This window comes from Macaca fascicularis, chromosome 19, assembly GCF_037993035.2.
Source record: "Macaca fascicularis isolate 582-1 chromosome 19, T2T-MFA8v1.1".
In the NCBI taxonomy this organism is placed as follows: Eukaryota; Metazoa; Chordata; class Mammalia; order Primates; family Cercopithecidae; genus Macaca; species Macaca fascicularis.
Genome location: NC_088393.1, coordinates 61,818,371 through 61,833,691, shown reverse-complemented (window position 1 = coordinate 61,833,691; position 15,321 = coordinate 61,818,371).

Below are 15,321 nucleotides of genomic sequence, written 5' to 3'. Positions count from 1 at the left end.
CTAACACGGTGAAACCCCGTCTCTACTAAAAATACAAGAAAAAAAAAAAAAGAAAGCCAGGCGTGGTGGCGTGTGCCTGTAGTCCCAGCTGCTCGGGAGGCTGAGGCAGGAGAATGGCGTGAACCTGGGAGGCAGAGGTTGCAGTGAGCCGAGATCACGCCAATGCACTCCAGCCTGGGTGACAGAGCGAGACTCCGTCTCAAAAAAATAAAAATAAAAATAAACATAATAGTGATCATTTGTTAAAAAAAAAAATTCAAAGAAATATATTTTCTACAGCTTCTCTATATAATACCCTATGTTCCAAAGGCTACCTATTTTACTTTCTTTTTTTTTTTTTTTTTTTTTTTTGAGACGGAGTCTCGCTATGTCGCCCAGGGTGGAGTGCAGTGGCCAGATCTCAGCTCACTGCAAGCTCCGCCTCCCGGGTTTTTACGCCATTCTCCTGCCTCAGCCTCCCGAGTAGCCGGGACTACAGGCGCCCGCCACCTCGCCCGGCTAGTTTTTTGTATTTTTTAGTAGAGACGGGGTTTCACCGTGTTAGCCAGGATGGTCTCGAACTCCTGACCTCGTGATCCGCCCGTCTCGGCCTCCCAAAGTGCTGGGATTACAGGCTTGAGCCACCGCGCCCGGCCCTATTTTACTTTCTAGAAGACTGTAAAAATTTTTCACACACACTGGGGCCTGTCAGAGGGTGGAGGGTGGTAGGAGAGAGAGGGTCAGGAAAAATAACTAGTGGGTACTAGGCTTAATACCTGGGCGATAAAATAATCTGTATATCAGGAAGTAGTAACTACACTAGAAAAAAAAAAGAAATAATCTGTACAACAAACCCCCATGACACACGTTTACCTGTGTAACAAACCTGCACATCCTGCACATGTACCCCTGAACTTAAAAGTTAAAAAAAAAAAAAAAAATTTCTAGTACCACACCAGGCGCAGTGGTTCATGCCTGTAATCCCAGCACTTTGGGAGACTGAGGCAGGTAGATTGCTTGAGCCTAGGAGTTCGAGACCAGCCTGGGGAAAATGGCAAAACCCTGTCTCTACTAAAAATACAAAAATTAGCTGGGCGTGGTGGTGCACACTTGTAGTCTGGGCTACTCTAGAGGCTGAGGCAGGAGGATCGCTGGAGCCCAGGAGGTGGAGGCTGCAGTGAGCCATCATTGCACCACTCACTGCACTCCAGCCTGGGTGACAGAGTAAGACCCTGTCTCCAAAAAAAAAAAAAAAAAAAAATTTCTAGTGCTATACATCTATTGTTTTTTTCTGTTATGGACATTAGGTTTCTTTGACTTATTGTTTCAAATTCTTTGGAAGCACCGTTCAACCAATCACGTGAGCACAATAGTTGGTACAAAAAAACGGTCATTATTTTGAAAGAGTACCTGATATGAACAGTTCATTCATAAACTTGAGCCGTTTTTTGCTTTTGTTTTTGTTTTTTTGAGACAGAGTCTTGCTCTGTTGCCCAGGCTGGAGTTCAGTGGCACGATCTCAGGTCACTTCAACCTCCGCCTCCTGGGCTCAAGTGATTCTCCTGCTTCAGCTTCCCGGGTAGCTGGGATTACAGGTGCCTGCCACCATGGCCGGCTAAATCTTTATTTATTTAATTTATTTTTTGAGATGGAGTTTCACTCTTGTCATCCATGCCAGAGTGCAGTGGCACGATCTCGGCTCACTGAAACCTCCACCTCCTGGGTTCAAGCAATTCTCCTGCCTCAGTCTCCTGAGTAGCTAGCTGGGATTTCAGGTGCCCGCCACCACGCCCGACTAATTTTTGTATTTTTAGTAGAGACAGGGTTTCACCATGTTAGCGAGGCTGGTCTCCAACTCCCCGCCTCAGGTGATCTGCCCCCCTCGGCCTCCCAAAGCGCTGGGATTACAGGCGTGAGCCACCGTGCCTGGATGAGTTTTTTGTTGTTGTTGTTGTTTTTGTTTTTTAAGACCTCAGGGATGTACATCTAATTGACACTACATCACATTAATCAACAGCTGCACTTTTTGCAAACTGTGGCTATGACAGTCCTGCACAAGAAGGGTTTCCTGCTTCAGCGGCAGTAACTTTTCTGACTATGGATCATCGTTCCTTCTGTGGCAGATTTTTACAGTTCCTCTAATGCATTTGGGACGACTGTCTCCAAGTAACCTGCAACTTTCCTCACAACTCCTCACTGTCTCTCCTGCTAAGAACTGTAGCCGTATCCATTACTTCCACTGCCACATCCGTAACGACCACCAGAGGGACTGCCTGAGTTTCTTCCACCAAAACTGCCCCCCATAAACTTGAGCTTTTAAGCAGCATTATATTTAAGCCCTATACAAGTTTAACTTGATCATGTTAAGGTAAACAATCCGTTCAGTCTCACTTTCTTTTTGCATTGATAATGTTAATACTGTCTGATCATTCACTTTCTAAAATCACAAATGCAGTAGCAAGTTTTGGTCAGTTTCATTTTCTTAACTTTCATCTTCCACATGGGACATGCTGGGGGAAGAGGCTTAGAATCGTGGAAAGAGGAGAGTCGTCTGCTTTCCGTTTTGGATACAAGGGCAGGTGGTATGACCTTGGGAACATGTGTTAAAATCTCCAGAACTCCCATGCCTTTCCTCATGGTGGAGACACAGATCTCGAATAGGGTTGTTGTGGATAGTATGACCAACTGTCTCTGCTTTACCAGGATTGGTGTGTGCAGGGGCGTGTGTGTGTCTTAGGATGTGGGACTTTCGGTTTTAAAATAGAAATGAGGAATTTCCCAGGACACAGACATTTCAGGGCTAAACCAGAGAAAATCCTGGGCAAACCAGAACAATTTGGTTGCCCTAGTTGTAAGCACATGAGTTGTAAAGATGCAGGTGTGATTATTCCCTTGATTTCAGTAAACAATGTTTTTCTTTTCCCCCATTGCCCTATCACACCCAACTCCTAGATCTAATTCTTTACCTGTGCCCTTGGGCGACATCTAAAGCAAGTCTCAAATTTTCTTTTTTCTTTTCCTTTTTTTTTTTTTTTTTTGTTTTTTGTTTTTTTTTCGAGACAGTCTTGCTCTGTCGCCCAGGCTGCAGTGCAGTGGTGCAGTCATGGCTCACTCTGCTTCCCAGGTTCAAGTGATTCTCCTGCCTCAGTCTCCCGAGCAGCTGGGATTACAGGCATGTGCTACCACACCCAGCTAATTTTTGTATTTTTAGCAGAGACAGGGTTTTGCCATGTTGGCCAGGCTGGTCTCGAACTCCTGACCTTAGGTGATCCGCCCACCTTGGCCTCCCAAAGTGCTGGGATTATAGGCATGAGCCACTGCGCCTGGCCTTCTCATAATTTTTATAGTCATCTTAGGTCATAAAGACTTTCCAGCTGCTTCTTAAAAAAGTCACATACAAGAAAAAAATATAGTGTCAGCTCAGTAATTAAAATCCTTATGGCAGGTTGCCTGCAACGTGGAGGGAGCGTGGTCAGCTTTTCCTTTATCTCCACATGTGGAGCTTCTCCCGCTTCCCCCACTCTCTCGCAAGGCTGCAGATCTCTCACCTGCAGTTCCCCTGATGCCTGTAAACGCAGCTCCTCTGCTTGGTCACATTACTGAATCCTTGGGGATCCATCAGTACATTTCCAGCTTCTCTCTGCAGACTTCACCTCCTACCTCCAGGTGGCGCTCCTGCAAAGGAGAAAAGACAGCTCCTGGTACATTCATTCTCCGTCCCCTCTCCCCTCTCCCCTCTCCCCTCTCCCCTCTCCCCTCTCCCCTCTCCCCCTCTCCCCCTCTCCCCCTCTCCCCCTCTCTCCCTCTCTCCCTCTCTCTCTCTCTCTCTCTCCTTCCCTCCCTCCCTCCCTCTCCCTCTCCCTCTCTCTCTCCCTCTCTCCCCCTCTCTCTCCCCCTGTCTCTCCCTCTCTCCCCCCCTCTCCCTCCCTCTCTCCCTCCCTGTCTCTCCCTCTCTCTCTCCCTGTCTCTCCCTCTCTCTCTCCCTGTCTCTCCCTCTCCCCTTCTCTCCCTCTCTCTCCCTCTCTCCCTCTCTGTCCCTCTCTCTCTCCCTCTCTCTCCCCCACTATCCTTTCTCCCTTCTCTCCCTCCCTCCCTTTCTCTCCCTCTCTCTCCCTGTCTCTCCCTCTCTCTCTCTCTCTCCCTCTCTTTCCCTCCCTTTCTCTCCCTCTCTCTCTCCCACTACCCTCTCTCCCCTCTCTCCCCCACTCCCCTCTCTCCCTCTCTCTCCCCCACTCCCGTCTCTTCTCTGTCTCCCTTCTCTCCCCTCTCTCTCCTCTCTCTCCTCTCTTCCCTCCCACCCTCTCTCTCTCCCCTCTCTCCCTTCTCTCTCCAATGAGGAAAGACCCTGTGTTAGTCCCTTCTCGCACTGCTATAAATATCCGAGGCCGAGTGTGGTAGCTTGCGCCTGTAATCTGAGCACTTTGGGAGGCTGAGGTGGGCGGATCTCTTGAGGTCAGGAGTTCGAGACTAGCCTGGTCAACATGGTGAACTCCATCTCTACTAAAAATACAAAATTAGCCTGGTGTTGGCGCATGCCTGTTGTCCCAGCTACTCAGTAGGCTGAGGCAGAAGAATCGCTTGAACCCGGGAGGTGGAGGTTGCAGTGAACTGAGATTGCACCACTGCACTCCAGCCTGCATGACAGTGAGGCTCAGTCTCAAAAAACAAAACAAAACAAAACAAAAAACAAAAAAAAAAGAGGTTTAATTGACTCACAGTTCTGCATGGCTGGGGAGGCCTCAGGAAACTTACAATCATGGCAGAAGGGGAAGGAGAAGCAAATATCTTCTTCACAAGGCAACAGGAGAGAGAGAAGAGCAAGCAAAGGAGGAGCTAGCCAAACACTTATAAAACCATCAGATCTCCTGAGAACTCACCTGCTATCACGAGAACAGCATGGTGGACGCCACCTCCATGATCCAATCACCTCCCACCAGGTTCCTCCCCCAACACCTGGGGATTACAATTCAAGATGAGATTTGGATGGGGACACAAAGCCAAACCATATCAGACCCTATTCCTCTCTGGGCCCGCCCCTCACCCCACATAACTACTCTGAATCGTCCAGTTGAAGAGACTGTCATCCTCCATCACACACCTGTGGTGGCCAGAGGATGGGACTCACAGCACACCAACAGCTTATGTAAAGAAACACACAGAAACAAACCAAAACAAAAATGCTTCTAATCTCTGGAGACTATTATTCTAAGTGAAGTAACTCAGGAATGGAAAACCAAACATCGTATGTTCTCACTGATAAGTGGGAGCTAAACTATGAGGACGCAAAGGCATAAGAATGATACAATGGACTTTGGGGACTTGGGGTAAAAGGTGGAAGGGGGGCGAGGGATAAAAGACTACAAATAAGGTGCAGTGTATACTGCTTGGGTGATGGGTGCACCAAAATCTCACACTAAAGAACTTACACATGCAACCAAACACCACCTGTATCTCAATAACCTATGGAAAAAAAAATCTTCTAATTTCAACACTCCTACCTTCAGGTGGACTCACAGGTGTGAGTCACCACGCCCGGGTGCTCTCTCTCCTCTCTCTCACCCCTGTCCTAATTCTAACCTGTCTAATGAAATCAGGTTGCCCTAAACTTCTAGCAGAGAAAGATTAACAACCAGGAACTTGAAGTTCCCTCCACAAAGAAACTTTCCACAAACAAATCGAAAACAGGAAAGTTTAAGGTGATACTTACACAGAAAAATGAACCTGTGCGCTGATTACAAAAACAGAACCGTCGGGGCACGGTGGCTCATGCCTGTAATCCCAGCACTTTCAGAGGCAGAGGCGGGCGGATCATTTGAGGTCAGGAGTTTGAGTTTGAGGCCAGCCTGGCCAACGTGGCAAAACCGCGTCTCTAAAATATAAAAATTAGCCAGGCTTGGTGGCGGGCGCCTATAATCCTAGCTGCTCAGGAGGCTGAGGCAGGAGAATCACTTGAATCTGTGGGGCGGAGGTTGCAGTGAGCCGAGATCACGCCACTTCACTCCAGCTTGGGCGAAAGAGGGAGACTGTCTCAAAAAAAAAAAAAAAGAACCCCCAGACCTGGAGTGGTGTCTCATGCCTGTATTCCCAGCATCGTGTCTCACTGCAGCCTTGACCTCCCAGGCTCAAGTGATCCTCCCGCCTCAGCTTCCCAAGTAGCTGGATGTACAGGCGAATGCTAATTTTTAAAAAATTTTTTGTAGAGATGGGATTTTGCCATGTTGCCCAGGTTGGTCTTGAATACCTGGGCTCAGTGATCCTTCTGCCTCAGACTCCCAAAGAGCTGGGATTATAGGCATGAGCCGCCACACCTGGCCTCCAGAACGGTTTTAAAATAAAAAGTTAAGCCAGGTGAGGTAGCTTGCTCCTGTAATCCCAGCACTTTGGGAGGCACAGGTGGGCAGATCACTTGAGGTCAGGGGTTTGAGACCAGCCTGGGCAACATGGTGAAGCCCTGTCTCTACTAAAAATACAAAAATTAGCTGGGCATAGTAGCAGGTGCCCGTAGTCCCAGCTACTCGGGAGGTTGAGGCAGAAGAATTGCTGGAACCCAGGAGGTGGAGGTTGCAGTGAGCCAAGATCGCGCCACTGCACTCTAGCCTGGGCAGCACAGCAAGACTTCATCTCAAAAAAATAAATACATAAAAAGTTAATTTTTTGGAAAGGATGAGATAAAAAGCAGACGATGGGCATAGCCTTTCCAAGGCGTCCCTTTCTAACATGAGGAAGCCTCCCATGAGATTTCCACTCACATCTCAAGAAACACACTTGCATCCAGCCCCTTCCTTAAGTGATCACTAGCACTGGGTGTGAGGTTACCTAACTGGGCTAACGGTGTTTAAACTTTAGCGTGCATCAGAATCACCTGGAGGACTTGTCAAACTATAGGTTGGAGAGGAGGAAAAAGGAAAAGCTCGCCTTCAGAGTTTCTGATTCAGTAGGGCTGGCGTGGGTGGGGCTCAAGAATTTGCCTGATGAGCTCCTGGGTAATGCTGACGCTGCTGGTTCAGGGACCACACTTTCAGAACCAGCACGTCACTAAGCCTTAGACTAATCAAGATTCATACCTGAAACTAGAAAAGGGCCAAGTCTCCAAGGAACAAGGGTGGCCAGTTGACACCTGAACAAAATCAGGGTTCTCGGCCCGGCGTGGTGGCTCATGCCAGTAATCTCAGCACATTGGGAAGCTGAGGTGGGCGAATCACAAGGTCAGGAGTTTGAGACCAGCCTGACCAATATGGTGAAACCCCGTCTGTACTAAAAATTCAAAAATTACCTGGGTGTGGTTGCGAGCGCCTATAATCCCAGGTACTTGGGAGGCTGAGGCAGGAGAATCGCTTGAATCTGGGAGGTGAAGGTTGCCATGAGTCGAGATTGTACCACTGCACTCCAGCCTGGGTGACAGAGCAAGACTGCATCTCAAGAAACAAAAACAAAAACAAAATCAGGATTCTCTTAGCAGAGAAGAGTTTGGATTTTCAGACACAGCTGTCCCTTATATCTTACGATGGCTTTTCTCCTATTCTTTCTGATATTAATATAATTATATCAGCTTCCTGGAAAAGTTCCTCCACCACATCTTCTTACTTGTTCATTTTTCTTCAGCTGTATCAATTCTACTGCCCTTTTTTTTTTTTTTTTTTTTAAAGAGACACAGTCTCACCATGTTGCCCAGACTGGTCTCAAATTCCTGGTCTCAAGGGATCGTCCCACCTGAGCCTCTCAAAGTGCTGGGATTACAGGCGTGAGCCACGGCACCCACCCTACTGCCTATTCTATCAGAGGATACTGTTATATATATTTTACCATCATATTTTTTATACTTTTTATTTCCATAAGCCCCTTGCTTTATGGATAATTGTTTTGTTTCACATTGCTAACATGTGTCCTTATCTTTTTTAGTATGTTTATTTTCTTTTTATTTTTTGAGACAGGGTCTTGCACTGTCACCCAGACTGGAGTGCAGTGGCGCAATCATAGCTCACTGCAACCTTAACCTCCCAGGCTCAAGCAATCCTCCTGCCTCAGCCTCCCAAGTAGCTGGGGCCACATGTGTGCACCACCACGCTGGGCTAATTTTTTTTTGGTAGAAATGGGAATCTCGCCATGTTGCCCAGGCTGGCTTTTTTGAGAAGTACATTTCTGATGCTTATTATAAATTCTTGATCTATCTGACACCTCCTCCCCCGCCAAAAAAACCTCTCATTGCTTCACCACACCAAGCAACTGACAAAGCTTTATATTCAAATCCTCAGGGAGAACATCCAGTTTTAAAACCTGGCTGCAAGTTGTTAGACATTCTCCCTTCTTTTTTTTTTTTTTTTTTTTTTTTTTGTTGAGACAGAGTCTTGCTTTGTCGCCCAGCCTGGAGTGCAGTGGCCGGATCTCAGCTCACTGCAAGCTCCGCCTCCCGGGTTCACGCCATTCTCCTGCCTCAGCCTCCTGAGTAGCTGGGACTACAGGCGCCCGCCACCTCGCCCGGCTAGGTTTTTGTATTTTTTAGTAGAGACGGGGTTTCACCGTGTTCGCCAGGATGGTCTCGATCTCCTGACCTTGTGATCCGCCCGTCTCGGCCTCCCAAAGTGCTGGGATTACAGGCTTGAGCCACCGCGCCCGGCCCTTTTTTTTTTTTTTTTTTTTTTTTTTGAGATGGAGTTTTGCTCCTGTTGTCCAAGCTGGAGTGCAATGGCGCGATCTCGGCTCACTGCAACCTCTACCTCCCAGGTTCAGGCGATTCTTCTGACTCAGCCTCCAGAGTAGCTGAGATTACAGGTACGCGCCACCATGCCTGGCTAACTTTTTTTTTTTTTTTGTATTTTTAGTAGAAACAGGGTTTCACCATGTTAGCCAGGCTGGTCTCAAACTCCTGACCTCAGGTGATCCACCTGCCTCGGCCTCCGAAACAGCTGAGATTACAGGCGTGAGCCACCGCACCCGGCTGACATTCTCCCTTCTCCAGGTGCAGTCCATAGCTCCTTCCTCTCAAATATTGGTGAGTCCCTGACTGCTTCGACTGATAGAGTCAGAATAGAGACCGTCTCTACATTAAAAGTAAAAATAAAAATCATCTGGGCATGGTGGCATGTGCCTGTAGTCCCAACTATTTGGGAGGCAGGGGCAGGAGGATCTCTTGAGTCCAGGAGGTCAAGGCTGCAGTGAGCTATAAGCACACCACGGCACTCCAGCCTAGAGGCAACTTATGAGTCTAGATCATAAAAGGTGATTCGCCTTCTGCCTTCTTTGCTGAACCAAACATCATGCAGGAAGTCTGCCTGTCCTGAGGCCGCCATGCTGTGAGGAAGCCCAAGTCACATAGACAGGCCACGTGTGGGCACTCGGGTCAGCTGTCCTCCAGCTGCGAACAAACAGTCTTGGAGTCATCCAGCCCAGACACCGAACCTGTGAATGAAGAAGCTCCCAGATCTTCCAGATAATTCAAGCACCCTCCATTCCAGTCTTCCCAGCTGAGGCTGCAGATAAAACCACTCCTGCTGTACTCTGTCCAAATTCCTGACTGCTAGAATCTACAAATATAAATAAACTATAGTTGGGCATGGTGGCTCACACCTGTAATCCCAGCACTTTAGGAGGCCAAGGCAGGTGGGTCATTGAGGTCAGGAATTTGAGACCAGTCTGGCCAACAAGGTGAAACCCCATCTCTACCAAAAATACAAAAATTAGCTGGGCGTGGTGGTGCGTGCCTGTAATCCTAGCTAGCCAGGAGGCTGAGGCAGGAGGATCCCACTTGAGCCTGGACGACAAAGTGAGACTCTGCCTCAAAAAAAAAAAAAAAAAGCAAGAAAGAAAGAAAGAAGGAAATTATAAATAGCAGTTGTTTTTTGCCACTAAGTTTGGGGTGACTGGCTATAAGTCAGTAGGTAACCAGAACAGAGAAGCTGCCTTGGCAGAGGGCAATTGTCCTAATTTAAAGGGATGACGCCTTTGTTCTGTGGCCCCAGCTCTAGGTCCAAGTTGCTGCTGTCATTTTCGCCGCGAGGTGGCGGCTCATGACTGTTTCCAGCCAAAGGCGGGGCAGCAAGAGGGGAAGTTAATTTCTCTCCCAGCCTTGCCAGCTGCCTTGGCCTTCAGCCTGGTGCCTAGTACATCAGTCAAGCACGACGATTATTATTTCCTTGCAGAAACCCAACCTCACCCTACCTCTCCACACACTCATACCCTCGTTTCCAGCCTCAAGCCTTTTGCTCGAGTCCATGAAGCCCCCGAGAGAGGCTGCAGACACGAATCTGAGAGGCGGAGGTTGCGGTGAACCAAGGTCATGCCATTGTACTCCAGCCTGGGCAGCAAGAGCGAAACTCTGTCTCAAAAAAAATAAAAGAAGTTTGAGTGTGTGTGTGGGTTGGTTTTTTTTTTTTTTTTTTTTTTTGAGACTGAGTCTCACTCTATCGCCCAGGCTGGAGTGTAGTGGCACGCTCTCAACTCACTGCAACCCCCGCCTCCTGGGTTCAAGCGATTCTCCAGCCTCAGCCTCCAGAGTAGCTGTGATAACAGTCATGCACCACCACGCCCAGCTAATTTTTGTATTTTTAATAGAGACAGGGTTTCACCATGTTGGCCATGCTGGTCTCCAACTGCTGACCTCAAGTGATCGGTCTGCCTTGGCCTCCCAAAGTGCTGGGATTACAGGGGTGAGCCACCGCACCTGGCCTAAAAGTTTGAATTTTTATCCAAATGGAAAAGGAAGTGCAAGGTGGAAAATGCCTTCCTAACACTGATAAGGGATTAAGCCCTGCCTATCTTGTGGCTTTGCAAGCCTCACATTTCAACGCTCTTGTTTGTCCTTGCAAGGCAAATGAGTAGGCAGTGAATAATTTTTAGGTTGATATTGTCAGATTCTGTGCAGTTCCCCTACTCGGTCCACAACCTCACAAGGATTGTGTCACATCAGTTAAAAGCAACAGGAGGGGAGGGGCTGGGAACAGGGTGGGTCCTCAGGCTCAGTGGCACCCTCTGGTCTGACTCATTGTTTCTCACCTAGATGATCACAATAGCGTCCTAAACCATTTCCCTGCTTCTACCTTCATTTCCCGCTTTGACCATCTGCTCTCAACGTAGCAGACAGAGGGATTCTTTTAAAATAGAATTGCTAGACTTGGGAAATTAAAATACAGGATGCCCAGTTAAATGTAAAGTTTTAGATAAACAAAATAAAAATTTGAATATAAGTATATCTCCTGCAGTTTGGGGGCCGTACTTAGACTTATTTTAGTTTAATTTTTATTTATTTATTTTTGAGGCAGGGTCTGTTGCCCAGGCTGGAATGCAGGGGTGCGATCATGGCTCACTGCAGCCTCTAGGCTCAAGTCATCCTCCCATCTCAGCCTCCTGAGTAGCCGGGACTACAGGTGTGCACCACGATGCCTGGCTAAACTGCAATGAAATATCTATCCTCTCACTCCAGTTAAAATGGTTTATATAGGCCTGTAATCCCAGCACTTTGGGAGGCCGAGGCAGGCAGATCACCTGAGGTCAGGAGTTCAAGACCAGCCTAGCCAACATGGCGAAATCCCATCTCTACTAAAAATACAAAAATTAGCCGGGCATGGTGGTGCACGCCTGTAATCACAGCTTCTCAGGAGGCTAAGGCAGGAGAATCGCTTGAACCAGGGAGGCAGAGGTTGCAGTGAGCCAAGATCACGCCACTGCGCTCCAGCCTGGGTGACAGTGAGACCCTGTCTCAAAAGAAAAAGAAAAAAGTGACTGTGGCAAAGAAGGGCTTTTCTCAAAGACATTGCTTCATCTATAACCACAAGTCAGTTCTTTACTGTACTCCACCCCTTGGTGGAGTAACTTATCAAGATGGGCTCAGTTTTGAAGAACTGATTACCAAACAAAAAAGATGTTTAGTTACCTTGCATAACAGGAAGATTTCGTGCAAAAACTTGAGCATGTTGTTAAGAGCCAAGCCCTTTCTGTTTTCCCACTCATGTCTTCAATGTTTGGCCTGTTGCCTCCTGGTCACCGATGACCCGGGGCAGCTCCACTCATCGTGTCCTGTCCAGACAATGCTCAAGGATGAGGCAACAGCTCAACAGCTCCCTTCTCCCCTTCTATCTTCCTTGTTTTGTTTTTGAAGACGGGGTCTCTCTCTGTTGCCCAGGCTGGAGTGCAGTGGTGCAATCTCGCTCCGCCTCCCAGGTTCAAGCGATTCTCCTGCCTCAGCCTCCCAAGTAGCTGAACTTATAGGCACCCGCCAACATGCCCAGCTAATTTTTGTATTTTTAGTAGAGATGGGGTTTCACCATATTGGCCAGGCTGGTCTTGAACTCCTGACCTCGTGATCCACCCACTTCAGCTTCCCAAAGTATTGGGGCTACAGGCGTGAGCCACTGCACCTGGCCTCCTTCTATCTTCTTATCAGGGAGTGATACCCATTTGAGAACCTCCTCATGCTGACTTCTCTTCATTTTGTAGTGGTCCTAAACTATTCTTTACCCATGCCTAGACTTTATTTTTACTGTGGTAAAATTTTACCATTACATAAAGCAAAATTTTACCATTCTAACTATTTTAAAAATATACAATACTTGCTGATACTAAGTACATAAGTACATCCACAATGTTGTGTAAGCATTACCACTATCTAGTATTAGAAAAGAAAAAAATTTTTTTTGAGATGGAGTCTTGCACTGTTGCCCAGGCTGGAGTGCAGTGGCACGATCTTGGCTCACTGCAAACTCCGCCTCCTGGCTTCACACCATTCTCCTGCCTCAGCCTCCAGAGCAGCTGGGACTACAGGCGCCCACCACCATGCTCGGCTAATGTTTTGTACTTTTTTTTAGTAGAGATGGAGTTTCACCATGTTAGCCAGGATGGTCTTGATCTCCTGACCTTGTGATCCGCCTGCCTCAGCCTTCCAAAGTGCTGGTATTACAGGTGTGAGTCACCGCGCCTGGCTTTTTTTTGTTTGTTTGTTTGAGACAGGGTCTCACTCTGTCTCCCAGGCTGGACTGCAATCACAGCTCACTGCAGCCTTGACCTTCTGGGCTCAAATGATCCTCCCACCTCAGCCTCCCAAGTAGCTGAGACCACAGGCATGCACCACCATGCCTAGTTAATTTTTTTTTTTTTTTTTTTAGGGAACTGGCTTTCACCATGTTGTCCAGGCTGGTCTTGAACTCCTGAGCTCAAGTGATCTGCCTACCTTGGCCTCCCAAAGTGCTGGGATTACACGTGTGAGCCCCAGCGCTTGGCCTAGTGTCAGAAATTTTTAATCACTCCAAAAGAAAATCTCTCAGATGAGGCATTTAACAAATGTTCGCTGTTGTTATTATCAGTAGTAATAGTAATAGGAGAAGGAGGAAGAGGAAGAAGAAAAGGAAGAATGAGAAGTAAAAGGAGGAGGAGAGAAGGATGAGAGGGAAAGCGAAAAAAGAAAAAAGAGGAGGAAAAGATGAGAAACAGAAGGGAGGGGAGAAAAAGAGAGAGAGAGACGAGAGAGAGAGAGAGAGAGAGAGAGAGAGAGAGAGAGAGAGAGATGGGCTGTGTCCAGTGGCTCTGGGGAGCAGGGATGAGAAATTCCTCAGAAGCCGACAATCTGGACACCCTTGTCATCTCCTATCTTGCCTCCTAGGCTCAGCCCTGCCCACATTCCTTCTGCTAGGAAACCACCCAGGGACTTGCTCCTGTCTGCCCTAACACCACTGTTGCCAGGCAACCTTCTACTACTTCTCCAGCTGTCAACCTTCATGAAGCATTGGGCCTCTTTCCAATTCTGGCTAAAGTCAGAACCCTCAGAAGACAAATTGAGGAAGGAGAGATGTCATGAGAGGTTATAAAATTAAAATAGGCTGGATGTGGTGGCTCATGTCTGTAATTGCAGCACTTTGGGAGGTCGAGGTGGGCAGATCGCTTGAGCTCGGGAGTTCAAGACTAGCTTGGGCAACATGGTATAATCTCATCTCTATAAAAAAATTTAAAATTAGCCTGGTGTGGTGGTATGTGTCTGTAATCCCAGTTACTCAGGAGGCTGAGGCAGGAGAATCACTTGGTTCTGGGAAGCAGAGGTTGCAGTGAGCGGAGATCATACCACTGAACTCCAGCCTGGGTGAAAGAGTGAGACCCTGTCTCAAAAAAGTTAATTAATTTAATTAAAATAGCTTGCTGTTTGAACACTCATACTTAGCACTGTGCATCCGAATCAGCAGCGGCTAATTTTTTTTTTTTTTTTTTTTTTTTTTTGAGACAGAGTCTGACTCTGTCACCCAGGCTGGAGTGCAGTGGCATGATCTCGGCTCACTGCAAACTGCACCTCCTGGGTTCAAGTGATTCTCCTGCCTCAGCCTCCCGAGTAACTGGGATTACAGGCACATACCACCATACCCAGCTAGTTTTTTGTATTTTTTGTAGAGACGATGGCCAGGCTGGTCTTGAACTCCAGAACTCATGTGATCCACCCTCCTTGGCCTCCCAAAGTGCTGGGATTACAGGCGTAAGCCACCATGCCCGGCCTCCTCTGAGACCTTCTAATCTCCTTTAGTTCAAATACTCCACCTGACAAACGTCATACTTATTTCGGGAGTATTGTTTTCTGAGCCCCAACAATGCATTGTTTCATAGGATGATGTGATTCCAGTCATCGGTCTTTGCGGGGTCTGTACTTCCTTCTCCCACTTCTGATAAGTCTACGTTATATCTCTGCCTTTTCCTCTCTCCAGTCTCTCCCCACCCAGAACTGAAGCCGGAACTGGCTGTGGGGGGACCACTCGGAGTGTGGTCAGGGAGGGTTTAGGGGACAATTGCCAGCTCCCTTTTCTCTTGAGTCTCTGGCTTTGAACCTTCCCTGCCCTGACCCCAGGTAAGAGTTTTCAGAATGAAGACCCCACTGGACAAAGAGCCATTCCTGCCAGGTGCGGTGGTTCATGCACCTGGGAACCCCAGGCAGGAGGATCATATGAGCCCTGGTGTTTGAGACCAGCCTGGGCAACACAGTGAGACCCCGTCTCTATTTATTTATTTTTTTTTAATAAAGAGTGGCCAGGTATGGTAGCTCATGCCTGTAATCCCAGCATTTTGGGAGGCCAGGGTGAGTGGATTGCTTGAGACCAGAAGTTCAAGACCAACCTGGGCAACCTGGGAGATCCCCATCTCTACAAAAAATACAAAAAGTTAGCCAGGTGTGGCTGTGTGTGCCGGTGGTCCCAGGTATTTTTGGGGCTGAGGCACGAGAAACGCTTGAACCTGGGAAGTCGAGGCTGCAGTGAGCCGTGACTGTGCCATTGCACTCCAGCCTGGGGGACCAAGTGAGACTCCATCTCAAGAAAGAAAGAAAGAAAGAGAGGGAGGGAGGGAGGGAGGAAAGAAGAAAGAAAGGAAGAAAGGAAGAAA